At 37.1% G+C, this 14,315-nt stretch overlaps 1 long non-coding RNA gene and 1 pseudogene across 1 annotated transcript in view; both read right to left on the bottom strand.

Annotated features, from left to right (window-relative positions):
• LOC141421520 (uncharacterized) overlaps positions 1–14,059 on the bottom strand; it is a 73,832-nt gene extending 59,773 nt beyond the window's left edge. Inside the window, exon 1 of the long non-coding RNA XR_012446085.1 lies at positions 13,806–14,059. This is a non-coding gene — a long non-coding RNA (uncharacterized lncRNA). The remainder of the gene's footprint in view (positions 1–13,805) is intronic.
• On the bottom strand, positions 4,619–8,503 carry LOC141415712 (olfactory receptor 4B1-like; annotated as a pseudogene).
• Positions 14,060–14,315: the final 256 nt, after the last annotated feature.

The raw sequence follows: 14,315 nt of genomic DNA, 5'->3' as shown, positions 1-14,315 counted from the left end.
CAGAAATCAGTGCTCTTTCAAATATCAGGCTGTCTTTATGATATGTGATGGTTGTTGCTACTGCAACTCAAGGGCTGGTTTTGTCCCCACAGACAAATCACCAATGGCCCTGGGAGCATTTACAAAACAAAGTAGATGTCTAAGACAAATAACCAACAAAGAAAAATTCAGGACATCTTATGAGAATTGGGTTTGTAATATTCAGGAAATAAACAAAATCCATAAACAGAGCAAAGTCAGAGATTACAAGATCCTGTTTTGGATGTAGCTATCCTACCATACACACAAAGTCCAAAGGTTGTGATTAAATGCTGAGATCCTTGAACTATTCATAATAAATTACCACCACACTATAATCAAGGGACTAAATTCCTCCATGGAATTCCTTTTCCTTATAGTGAAACTTTGTCAAATAAACTATGACTGGGGAAAAGCTTCAAAATCTGTTTCAATTTAATTATTTTATAGACATTTCCAAATTGTTTTTGTACCCAATAAGAAGAAGATACAAATACAAAGTTAATACTAACATATGAAGAGGGCTTTTACCTAGACTTGCCTACTGAAAGTAATTACTAGAGTGAACAAAGAAAAAAATACCCTTCATTCAAGAGTTGACTATCTGACTACAGCCATGCCATTTCACCTCTTCACTTTCATTCTCCCCTTTCCACTTCTATATAAAAATGATTTAGCCTAGACTATCTTCATTACATGTTTCAATTCCAACATGTATTCATGTGTAATATTCATGCAGAATGTGATTTAGTCTACTCATAACTTTGTTTCTTAGTCAGTGATGATTGTGGTCACAATTATGGAAAATGACAAGAATTTCCTCTGGGAGATATGCATTCATCTATCCACTCATTCATCTATCCACTGAGTCCCTTGCAGTGCCAGGAACTGTTCTAGGTATTAGAGACTAAACAGTGAAAAACAAAGTCTCTCAACTCATGAAGATCACATCCTTCATACCTCCCACAGGACATCTCATAATGGAAATATGACAGAAAATAAACAAATGAGATTATGTGTGCAATTTACACTGTAATAAGTCCTATGAATAAGAGAAGAAACAATAAGAATGGCAGGAAGTGCTGGTGGGCATTATTTCATAGGTGGTAACAAGAAAAGGTCATCTCCAGTCAAGAAATTAGGGTATTGACCTACAGGAATGCAACACAGATTACTCCAGAGGCATCTGCACACCGATGTTTATTGCATCTATTCACAATAGCCAAGTTATGGAAACAGCCAAGATAGTGGGGAAACAGCCCCACTACTGACAAATGTGTTAAGAAAATGTGGTATTTATGCACAATGGAATTCTACTTAGTCATGAAGAAAAATGAAATCTTATCATTAGCAAGTAAATGGTTGAAACTGGAGAACCATTCTCAGCGAGGTTAGCCAGGCTCAGAAGACCAAAAAGCATATGTTCTCCCTCATATGCAACTTTAGATCTAGGGCAAATACAGCAATATGATTGGATTTGGGTCACATGATAAGAGCACACACGGGAGGTATGGCAATAGGTAACAAACCCAAAAAACATGATAGTATTTGAAATCCTCACTGCAGAGGAACTAATACAGAAATTTTAAAGTAACAGAAGTCAATGTGAGAAGGGGATCAGGAACTAGAGATGATTCAACTTAGAATGTAACACGTTTATACATGGAAGCAATGCTAGGAATCTCCCTGTATAGCTAGCCTTATCTCAACTAGCAAAAATGCTTTGTCTTTCTTATTGTTTATATGCTCTCCTCAACAAAATTAGAGATAAGGACAGAACAGATTCTGCCTGAAAGCAAGGCAGGGTGGGGGAAAAATGGAAAGGGAGGGGAGAGGGGGAGAAGGGGAAGAAATGGCCCAAACAATGCATGCACATATGAATAAACGAGAAAAAAAAGAAATTAGGGTATTGAGCCAGGGTGGTAGCAATGAAGAATTTAAGAAGTGATCAGATTATGAGTACATTCTGAAGATAGAACTACAAGATTTGCTGGTGTTTTGACTAAGAAAGAGGAAGAAAAAATTGAGAATACCTCCAAGTTTGTGTTTTTTTTTTTTTTTTGACTAATCAGTCAGGCCAAACTTTCTTTATCCTCACATGGGCATAACTATAGTGAAAGTGTGGAGCAGGGAAGATCAGAACTTTAATTTGGGATGTGTTAAATGAAGTTACGTTTCAAATTTCCCAGCCAAGTTGTTGACTGGATAGGTGAATACACAAATCAAAGTTCATGGATGAGGCCCAAGTTAGAGGTATATATGTCTGAGAGTCATCGATACATGAATACTTTTGAGAGCTACAATGAGATGTCTTCACAGACTGAGAAATACAACAGGGGGTTGTGAATAAAGTTCTATGCTTACTGGCTTAGAATGTGAAGAAATGAGAAGGAAACAGAAAAGGAAGCTGAGAAAGAGTGGCTAATGGAAAAGCAACCAGAGAAAAAGGTGTCATGGAAATGAAGGGAAGTTATTGTTTAAAGAGGGAATAGTTAGTTGTACCTGCTACAAAAGGTCCTTCAACAAAGTGGTTAATCATGACACAGGAAATTGCACAGGCCTTAAAAGTCTATTCTTTAAGTAAGGGTGGAGAGATCAGGGAGGAGGACTGACTGGGCATGGCACATGGCTGATGCTGGTGCCTCTTCTCCCAACTACCTGTGATGTGGCTTTGGGTGATGAGCGAGCAACCATTTGAGGATGAGCAGAAGAGCTGGTTAATGAGATCCTGCAATCAGAGTCAGTCATCCATAAAGTCACTGGGATACTGGACAGGAGGAATGTAGTCCTGACCCTGATTGTTAACTACAAGTTTGAAGCAGAAGTAAACACTAGAAAATCCTTATACATAAGCGTTAGTTTCATGGCCACTAATGGCATGTGTATACTTAAGTTTAGATTTTGGTTAGTTAAAATTCACTTCAATAAAAAATCATTTCTCAGTGACATTAAATATATTTCAAGTGCCCAGTAGCCATGAGGCTCAAGCTATTATGTATTAGCACAGATGAAAAACATCTCCATTATCAGAAAAACTTCTATTGGCAACCTTGACCTAAACTATAAAAGCTTCAAAAAACAGGTTACATGCCTTGTAACCTCCATAAAGTGACACTCTCAGTCCTGTGTGCCATTGTATTCCTTGTACTTAGATCTAAGCCAGATTGCAATTTATGTTCAATCAGTCACATTGAATAAATTCTTCTTTATTTTATTTTAAGTAAATTCTCAAATGAAGCCTGAAGCCTTCAAAAGGGTGATTAAATAATCTGTTATAATTTGACTCTGTGGTAGAATCCACCACTATAAATCATGTTTAAGAAAAACTTTTAATCACATGGAAAATTATACAAAATCCCAAGATTACATGCCATACTCACATCAATTCTCCCCTTCCTCCTTAGAGATAAAGCAGAAACCTGATTCTTACATCAATACTTTTCACATAGAATCAGATATTACAGTCTCCAGCCTGCTTTACAATTGAGAGTGGCCTTGTGGCTGTTAGCAAATAAGATAAAAACAAAAGTACTAAGTGGCCCCTTAGAAGAATTGCCAAAAATCCAAAGCAATCAAATTATCTTCCTTTTTCTATTTCTTGCCCCCTGAAATACAAATAAAATTCTGTAGCTGTGAAGTCTCTCAAAGACTAAAATGGTAAAATTAGACTATTAGTGATTCTGTGAATTAGAAACACATTTAAATATTTCACAACATTCTCTGACCCTTAAAAATGGGGAAATAACCTGTTTTCCTTTAATTTCTGTGTTCTTTGCAGTGAGATCAGATCAAAGTGAGTAATTAGCTTTAAACAGACCCACCACATCTCAGCTCTCAGAAAGTGAGGTAATCCCTGAGAATTTTGACAGTTCAAATAGAGTACATGTTACCAACCTATGCAGTTCTCCATTACTCAGAGGTCATTGATGATGCTCTGTCCATAGCATACAGTAAGGAAATCAAATCTACACAGGAGTAAGGGGCCTTATCATAGTCAGAATCCTAACATCCTAGCATGCTTTAATGCATGCAAGGTATCCAGAGAAGGGAGGGTAGCTCCACTGTGTTTGGGTTTGGATATAAAATATCTTACCAAAACATAAAAGCATCCAGCATAAAAAGTAATGGGGAGACTATGTTACAGTCAATATGATTTAACAAACAATTAACTGAATCCCTATGACAAGCAAGGTACTATTATGCACTTGAAAGTAATTCAGTAAAAAAGCATGTTCACTCCCCCTCCAAGAAGTCTCAAAGGGGAAGAATTGCCAACTAGCACTTGAAAACTTTAAGGCAGAATCAGGACCTATGCTGAATAAATATACAGGACAGAAAAACCGAGTTAGAAGTGATACACACATTACACTGAGTAACATTTATGACCAATACGATATTGATGGTGGGGGAGAGTGGTGATTAATATTTACTGAGAGCCCTGTTCTCTGAACCATTTTCTTTCCACAAATATTTACTCATGTATTATCTGATTTGATATTCAAAATAATCACATGACTTTCACTCAAGTGATAGTTTTATTAAATTTAGGCAAAAATAGTTATTTTGAGAAGTTAGGTAACTTGGATCTTGGATTATGGTTGACAGGCAATTTTAACAACCTAAGGAATATCAGAGCTTGAGCTCTTAAAATTTTATCAGGAAGAGATGAAGAACCAACAATGAAAGTGTTCAAGAAGAATCTATGAGTTGATTTAGCAAGAATTTCACCCAGGTCTCAAGGTTTGTTTATTCAACATGTACTTACGAAGCATCGATGACATGCATCATATACAGAGCTGCAGGAAGAGGGGAAAACAGATAGCCCTGCCCTCAAGAGCTTACAGTCTAATGAGAAACACATGTAAATAATTACAGTGAATGTGATAGGGTAATGATGTCATAAGTGTAAAATGACTATGGAAAGAAAACCCGATTCTATCCAAGGAGGAGGAAGGTCAGAAAAAAACTTCTAAGAGCAGTATCTTCACCTAGATTGTAAGGACAAGCATTTTGCCATTTCAAAAAGAAAGGTTAAGTCCTTCCTGACACAATAAGCACATTTCCTCTGGGATTAACAATAGCTGCTGATGGATATGATTAATGGACACTCCAAAGAAAATGAGGAAGATTTATGGTGCAGTTACAAATACTATTCAACTAAATATTGAGCCAATACTTACAGAAGAAGGAGAAAATCTTCAAGGCATATAGCAAACCTAACATGCTCCATACCATCCCCTACAGGAAAACTACAGACACTAGTTCACCTAATCTTCAAGAAAGTTGGACAAATTCAGTGCATTGGGTTTATTCAAAGCCAAAGGAGTCAACTTGAATGATATTCTCTAAACTGTTCACAATGCTGGGGACTACAGGGTTATGTGGAGATTCTGAAAGGTGAAATAACAATGGAGACACAGACTCTCTAATCTCACTTTACCAGAAATACTCACAGACATTTAAAGGAATGAATGTTTGGCATATTAACTTGAAATAGATCCATACATGGATCTGTAGCAGAAATATGTAGCTGAATTATTACCATGTCTTCATTTTCAAGTTAGGACAAATGGGCATTTTCTAACCTTCTGTATTTTTACTTCTGAATGAGATTAAAATGATTTCTTTTTTGTGAAAATGTCTGATCTTATCTTTCCCTACTGTTGGGTAGAATCTTTCTCATTTTGATATTAGTTTCATTTATGAATGTTGGGCACCGTAAGGGGGACTCAAAGACCAAAGACCATCTATTGTGCCAACATATCACAAGAACTGAAATTGTACAAGTACTTTCCTGATCATCAGTATCAGATGGTCTATGGTACAAGATTCCAAGAGTCAATCAGAATAGAGAAATTCAAAGACACACTTTTATACACTAGAAGAGAAAAATCAGATTTGTATCCTCATCACCAAATATCTCATGATAATTCCTTCACTTGGTTTCTGTTCTAAATGAAATAGATGTTGTTACCATGAGGATTGTTGAACAAAGGGAGAAATAAGAAGGGAAAGAACAAAGGAAGGAGGGGGAGAAGCAAGGATAAAAGGAAGGAAAGAGGGAGGAAGAAAGGGAGGGAGGGGTAGAAAGGAGAGATGGAAGGACAGGAAATGATTTTAACTTACAAAAATTGTCAAAATGTTCTCTGTTCAGGGATGCAGGAAACTAAAGGAAAAAGTCCCAAATGTTCTGTAACACAGTAACATGACTCCAGGTGACAGAAATTAAGTAATATTTCATAACAACTAGATGGGACCTGTTGAATGTATTCAATATAAGAAATCCTAAATGTTAGAAGGGAGGGAGGGAGGAAAGGAGGGAGGAAGGAAGGCAGGGAGGAGGGAAGCAGAGGAGGAAGGAAGGGAGGGAGGGGGAAGCAGGGGAGGAAGAAGGAAATACAGTAATTTTATCTTTCAAAACATTTGTCAAAAATTTCTCGCTTGCATTTACACTTGGTTTGAACTATCCAATTATTCATACACATACATGTGATCCTGGTGATTATCATGAAATAAATCAGTTCTACAATATTCAACAAGGATATGTGACATCTGTACACCAGGATACCAAGGAGTCATTGTTACTAAGGCAAATCACAAGTCAGAAACAATAAGTCATTATACATGTTCTTCTTACAAATACCAAGGAAAGTAAAATCTATGTCAAGAACACACTATAATCAGACAAATGTATTTTTAACATTTTCCCATCACTGAGCTCTCCCTTTTGCCCCACAACTTCCTCATGGCATTTTTCACCTCTGCATTTCTGAGAGTGTAGATTATGGGGTTCAGCATGGGGGTGATGACTGTGTAAAACACAGCAACAAGTTTGTCCACAGTGAAGGTGGAGGAAGGTCTCAAGTGGATGAAGGTGGCAGGTCCAAAGAACAAGATGACCACTGTGATGTGAGAGGCACAGGTAGACAGGGCCTTGCGCCTCCCCTCTCTGCAGAATGGTTCCTCAAGCTGAACAGGATGATGACATAGGAGGAGACCAAGAGGAGGAAGGAGAAGATAGAAATTAGCCCACTGTTGACCAACACAACAACCCCCTCCACAAAAGTGTCAGTGCAAGCAAGCTTGAATAATGGATGGAGGTCGCAGAAATAATGGTCAATTACATTGAGACCACAGAAGGGCAAGGGAATGGTGATGAGAACCTGAATTATGGAGTGAACAAAGCCCCCCAGCCAAGAACCAGCCACCAGCATGTGACACCATTGGCGACTCATAATGTTCATATAATGAAGGGGCTTGCAGATGGCCACATAGCGGTCATAGGCCATCACCACAAGCAAAAGGATCTCAGCAACCCCAAGGAAATGAGAGAAGAATATCTGAGCCAGACAGCCCTTTAGAGAGATGGTTTTAATCTTGACAAGTAAGTCAGTGATAAATTTTGGGACAACCGTAGAGGAGTAACAGACTTCCACCAAGGACAAGTAGCTGAGAAGGTATACATAGGGGAATGCAGACTCTTACTGACACTGACTGTTACAAAAATGAGGCCATTGGCCACCACTGTGGCCAGGTACACAGGAAGAAAGAACATGAAGCACACTCTCTGCACCTTTGGATCCTGAAACAGGCCAGTGAAAATTAACTCAGTCATATTATTTGCAGTGGCCATGGATTAATTCAGGTGTGCTGGGTGTCCAGTAGTGAGAATCCTGCAATAAAACAATGATTTTAGCACAATCCATTTCATGGAAAGCACTCTAGAGAGCAGAAACCAATTTATAATGCATTTACCACTGCATCTTTTGTTTAGTCAATGTGTTTTTACTCAGCACTAAATATTACCAACATGAGACCTTACATTATCTTATTACCAAAAAATAGAAGATCAGAGACATGGTTATTTTCCCATAATCACACAAAAAGTGGTAAATTCTGGGACTATGATCCAACCTTGCTAACTTTCAGACCTGGATCTTTCTAATTCACCATGGGTATTGTGAATTTGGGATATAATTCACCTAAATGCCCTACCTTAGTATTATCTTCACTGCATTTTGGTAGCTCTTCTTCTTGGGAATCCCTTTTGACACCCTTCTACTTTTGGTTCTTTGGGTCCTTTTTCTGTGCCTCAGAGAATGTCTTAGTTCATTTTCCATTACTCTACCTGAATACCACAGACTAATCATTTTTAAGGAATGACATATGGCACAGGAGACTGGAAGCTCCAAAAACATAATGCAGGCCTTTGCAGCAGTCCTGCTCAGTCATGAAGTGAAAGAAGACATCACCTGGTGAGACCGAATAAGCATGCCAGAGACCTCCCTTTTACCATCACACTGTTTACTTAATACAGGAATAAATTAAGCCATTCATGAGGTAAAAGCCCTATGATTCAATCGCCCTCAAGAACCATAAGCTTGCCTAAGGTGAATTACATGATATTCAGCTAAACTATACTAGAGAATATTCTCTGGCAATTCTCACCTCTCCCAAGGTCCTCTATGCTGTCTTCTTTCCTCATTTACTCTGTTCTCATTTTACACCATTCTACGACTTCAAGGAGTATACTTCTATGACAAATGCTTTCACACTCCAGATAAGTTAAACTGACTGGTTTTTCTCCACCATTCCACAATTACTTTCAAACCTTCCAACACCAAACTACTAGAAGAACCCAAAGATCTGGCCAGCTGCTTGTTGTGGTTCCAGATTGTTTACCAATAAACACTATCAAAAGGATAGTGGAGAATTTTCTCTAGATGACTTCCCTGGAGCAAATCTTTACTGAGAACTTGTTATATATGTACATACCCACCAGATTACACAGAAGACACATAGGTCACATCACTGACCTCCAGCTAACAATATCATGTAATTCAAAATAATATTCACTAGATAAAGGTGTCCTGGTTGAAATTTTTTCACCACATATTACCCGTGATAAATAAGGAAGAAAAAATATGAACACTTTCATTCCCTGCTATAAAATTTAGCCTCACTGGGGGGGTTTTCCCCTTTTCTCTTATTTCACACTGAAATTTTTTGTAATTTTATTTTTGGTTTGGAAAGGGTCTCAGTATGTAATCCCAGCTAGTCTCAACTCCTAGAGACTGAAGCTCAGGCTGGCCTTGAATCCAGGGAGCCTTCTGTCTCAGTCTCCCCAGTGTCAGCATTACAGGTGGAGGCTTTCTTTTTCTTTTTTTTGGTGGTACTGGGGTTTGAACTCAGGGCCTCATTCTTGCTAGGCAGGCACTCTACCACTTGAGCTACTCTGCCAGCCCTAGTGTCAGCATTACAAGTGTACACCACCACACCTGGCTCTTAAGTGCTTTTGAAGGACTAAATGCAAACAAAAAGGAATAGAGTCCACATAAAACACAGGTCAGTGAGGGAAATAGAAATAATCAATATATGTCAGAACTCCTCAGATGAGTATGCATGCAGAAATTGATAATGAAATAAAATCACTGAACCTTAAATTTTGAGAGATGAGTATAGGGTAGCATGCAAAGCAGTAAAGAAGGAGATGCTGGCATCTCAACAATTCAGAGACTATCTTTGATCCTTCACTTTTCACTCCCTGTTGAAGTCCATTGTGTAGTTGGATGCTAAGAAAACCCTGTATTTCTCAAATAAATTCTCTTTTTTGTCTACACTAATTTGAATGGGTTCTTGTTTCTGGCAAGGAAACTCCCTAAGATGGAAACCCAGGAGAAAAAAAATGCAACCACACTGCAAACCAAGAGGAACAACAAATAAGTTCAAATGGAATCAGCAGTTGTAAACCACAATTGAAAAATACCGAATATAGAGACTGGGACTATAGATCATGGATAGAGTGCTTACTTAAGATGCACAAGCACTGGGTTGATCACCAGCACCACAAATTTTTTAAAAAAAGAAAGAAGAGAAAGGAAAGAGAGAGCAAGGAGGGGAATAAAGATCCTGAATATACAATAAGAAAGAAAGTTATTTCAAATACAATGCATTTAAAATGTGAAATACTCTCAAAGAGAAAATCATAAACTCTACTAAAGATGATAAAGGAATATATGTTTTAATGGAAAACCATGCTTTTACCAACAAAATAATGTACAAAATCACCTTTTTAACTCAAGATGACAAATCATGTTTTAGTTCTCCATAAATTTCAAATCTCCTAAATTAATCTAAAAAATATACATCCCCAGCTAAAATCCAATTAATTTTTCTTCATAATTTCACCAAATTATTTGAAAATTCATATGTAAGAAAAATATTCTTTAAATGTGTTTAACAGCTTTATTTTTAAATTTTATTCATTAAATGTGTTTAACAGCTTTAAACACACTATTTTTAAAAAATGATTAATGCCAGGCATGGGTTCACATGCCTATAATCCCAGCACTCAGGAGGCAGAGGCAGGAGGATCATGTGTTCCAGATCAGCCTGTGCTACATTAGCAAGTTCATATCCCACCTGAGCTGGTCTTATGTACATAGTGATCTCTTGTCTCAAAAAGGTAAATAGTTGGGGTTGTGTCTCAGTGGTCAAGCACTTTTCTAGAACGTGCAAGACCTTAAATTTTATCCCCAGCACTACAAGAAAGGAAAAATTAATAATGTGAGTTTGTCCTTCAAATATTGATTTTTGGTGACTTAAATGATGAATGATAATGGATGAGGAAAAGATAATTAGATAAATTTCAGAAATTAACCAAATTATGTGTAAGAATTTATCATAAGAAAGTAAAGGGCTGGTAGAGTGGCTCAGGTGGTACAGTACCTGCCTAGCAAGCTTGAGGCCCTGAGTTCAATCCCCAGACCACACACAAAAAAAGATCTGAAGAAAGTAGAAATAAGGTAGTAACAATAATTACAAATTTTGAGGGGAGAAAACTGAATTTGATGACCAGTATTTCACTTCCATGAAAAGAAATTCTGAATTAAACATTTAGTAGTAAAAAATAAAATTATTGAAGACCTCAAGATCCCAATATTTTAAAAGAACTTCCAAATCTGTTTTTAAAAATAATACTTCCATCTTAGTTGAAAATCAACAAATGATATAAACAGGCAATACACAAAAAAACAGTTAAAAAGATCAATATACATATGAAAAGACATTAAGCTTTATAATAAGCAAGTAAATGTCATAAAACATAAGAAATATTGTTTTTTACTGTAAGTGAAGGATTGGTACTGAGGGCAACAGAGTCACAACGGTTCGTATTAGAATTAGAGTTAGTCCCATACTCTGTTGTAGAAGTGAAGATCAGTACAAGCATTCTAAGAAGCAAATTGATGGTTATATCAAATGTATAGACTCCTCTACCTCTGATAATATATTCCAAGTTGATGGTTAAGTATTGCGTGGAACAAGCGCACAATGGCTTCAGACACATCTCTTTCCAACTCCACACTCAGGTTGGGAGCATGAAGTCACTCCAAGTGGGAATATTTACACATTGGAGATCATCAAACACTACAAATCAGAGCTTTTTATTAAAAAGATTTGGTTGTTAATCATTTGTCAGTGCATGACTTAGTAGATGCTACTGGGAGAACCTTTGTTCCCCACTCCTGATATCTCCTCTTATGTGGCGGGTCCTGCTGAACTCTAACACTTCCAGCCAGCCCCAGCCCACCAAGGGGGAAGTGGAGTGAAATTGGAAGGAAAGATTAGAAATGCACAGGTGGGCCATTTTTCTCTCTTCCTTCCCTTGAGGTAAAATGTGCAGAGAGCACATTTCCTATTTTGCCTCAGGAGCGATTCTATCACTGTGGGGTAAGGACAGCGAACTCCATGAAGCAGGCCAATTCTTCCATGACTGGGTATATGTATTTGCCTGATTGTGAGGTGAGTTTTATGAATTTCCCCATGTAACAGACAGAAGCCACCTTCTCCATTATCATATTTATCAGTAATTGAGGCAGTTTTTTAAAAAGGCAATGTTTTGTCCCCATTCAAATGTCTTCATTCCCAATTAGTTCAACAATTCAAAATAATAACCAAGAAAATCACGAATTCCTCTAACTTGCTATTAATGACTTCCATAGTCTGAGTCCCCTCAACCATTCACACTTTTACCCACTAAACTTCTGCTTAAGTGGGGATCCTCTCACAATTCCACAAGCCCACCCTTCTCACTTGAATCACAGAATTTCCTTTAACAAAATGTCCTCCCCTTGATCCTTCGAATCCTACTTATTTTCCAAGCCCAGCTCCAAGCCTGTTTGTTCAATGAGACTTGCCTTAATTACTCCAACTTACATATGTCTTCTCTATTCTGCACATTGAAAAAAAATTAGTCATTTTTCCTAAAAGCAAATCTGATTATGGCATATTTCTATCTAAAATATAAACTTTCCCATTACCCACAGCATCAATTCTAATATTCTTAGAGGGAGTTTGAGGTCCTTCTTCAACTGGTACCTTTATTGTCATTTTTTAAATGAACACTATCTCTAGATAGTTTTCCTAACAGAAGATGTTCTCTCTTCCTTCTCTGTTTAACATCCCTTCTTTGTTTAGTATTCTTTTTATCTACATTTCACAAAGAACCTCACTACTATCCCAGCACTGGTCACTCATGCCTGTAATCCTAACTATTTGGGAAACTGAATTCAGGAAGATTTGAGGCCAGCTCAGGAAAATAGGTCAAGAGACCCCATCTTCAAAACAACCAGACCAAAACGGACTAGAGGTATAGCCCAACTGGTAGAGCACCTGTGTTGCAAGCATGAAGTCCTGAGTTCAAATCCCCCAGGTCCCACTACAAAAAAAAAGAACCTCGCTACTACAAAAATAAAATACTCTCATCTCTGTGTTTCAATGATATATTATCATATATTTTTCAAAATAATAGAATATTTTATAATTGTAGTGTTTGTGTAAGATCTTCTACAAACAACATATTCCAGATTTCAAAATATTGTTTTTAATTGTTATTATTTGCATTTTAGTACATAGCAGTAGCTAGCATTTCAATAGTACTTATTGTATTCTGAAAACTTTATAAGCATTGTATTACATTAATCAATTCAATTTTGATCAAAAACATGTAAAATGTATTTAATTATTATCATTCCTTTTTACATATGAAGAAACAGAAAGGGAAGTGAAACAACTTAGCTGTTATTACACAACAATAGAGTCAAGATTTGAAACCAGACAGCTTATCCACAGACTATATGCTCTTTTCCCAAAACAGTATGCCATTAGTAGCTGTAGAGTATGCACCTAATACATAAATGAAGAGTTCAAACTAAATACGACCTTTGGTAAGAGATTGAGGTTATATTTACTTGCTTCGATAACACTTACCACTTATCTCAATCTATTTTTGACCCATTAAAGAAATAAAATGTAGTGGAACCAATCTGATATATCACACAGAAATAGGAAAATTGTGTAGGGTCCAGTTTTTGCAAGCTTCACCCCCAACAGAGAAATACTTGATGGCCTTCTTCTTTGAAAATTACATTTTCCATGGTGTCATTGCTATCTTTTATGTATCTATTCCTATCTATTCCTCTTGCTATCTTTTATGTATCTATTCCTATCTATTCCTCTATCTATCTTTTATCTATCTATACCCCAACTCACCAAGTCCCACAAATAAATCCCACATAGCTGGTGAGAAATACCACCTCTCTAAACCACAAAGCTGCCTCAGCTAGAAGCATGGAAAGACAAGGTAACCATGTATAAGAAAATCAGCACATGAGCACATGGAGTCTACATTTAGTAGAGCATTGAAATTCAGACCAGAGCACAACAATAGAATATAGACCGTAGCAAGAAAAAAATGTGAGATGAGTGAATGTGCCAGTGTTCCTTACCTGAAAATGAAGTAATGGAATCTCTATGTCAATCATGGGCTCCCACTTGGTGAGTCCCAAAAGATGACTCACTGAATTCAAACACTGGGAAGGACTTGCAAAAACATCAAATTTACTACTTCAATTCATTTCTCCACCCAGAAATTATTACAATAATCACTTCATTGCACAAATAAGCCCTTATGATTCTAAGAGAAAAACATAGTCCCTAAGAACGTATAGTTGCTCAAAAAATTCACACCTTACTTATATTCACATCACCTACCTTATACTGCTAGGCTGTTAGTCTGCTTTAGAACAAGAAACTGGACCAGCAGGATTTCAAATACACTTGATGTGTCACCAATTCAGCATGAAGTTAGCCACTCAGCTAGAATAGACCACTCCTTTAGAACTTGCTCTGGCTTGTGAAAACTTGGCTGGAAAGAAGCACTAAATAACTCCCTTTCAATTCTAGTCATTGAGCAAATTCACTGACATTACCACACAGCAGATTTCTCATTAAAAACC

This window comes from Castor canadensis, chromosome 1, assembly GCF_047511655.1.
Source record: "Castor canadensis chromosome 1, mCasCan1.hap1v2, whole genome shotgun sequence".
Classification (NCBI taxonomy): domain Eukaryota; kingdom Metazoa; phylum Chordata; class Mammalia; order Rodentia; family Castoridae; genus Castor; species Castor canadensis.
The sequence above is the reverse complement of the archived record's forward strand: the minus strand, read 5'-3'. Positions and strand labels throughout refer to the sequence as shown.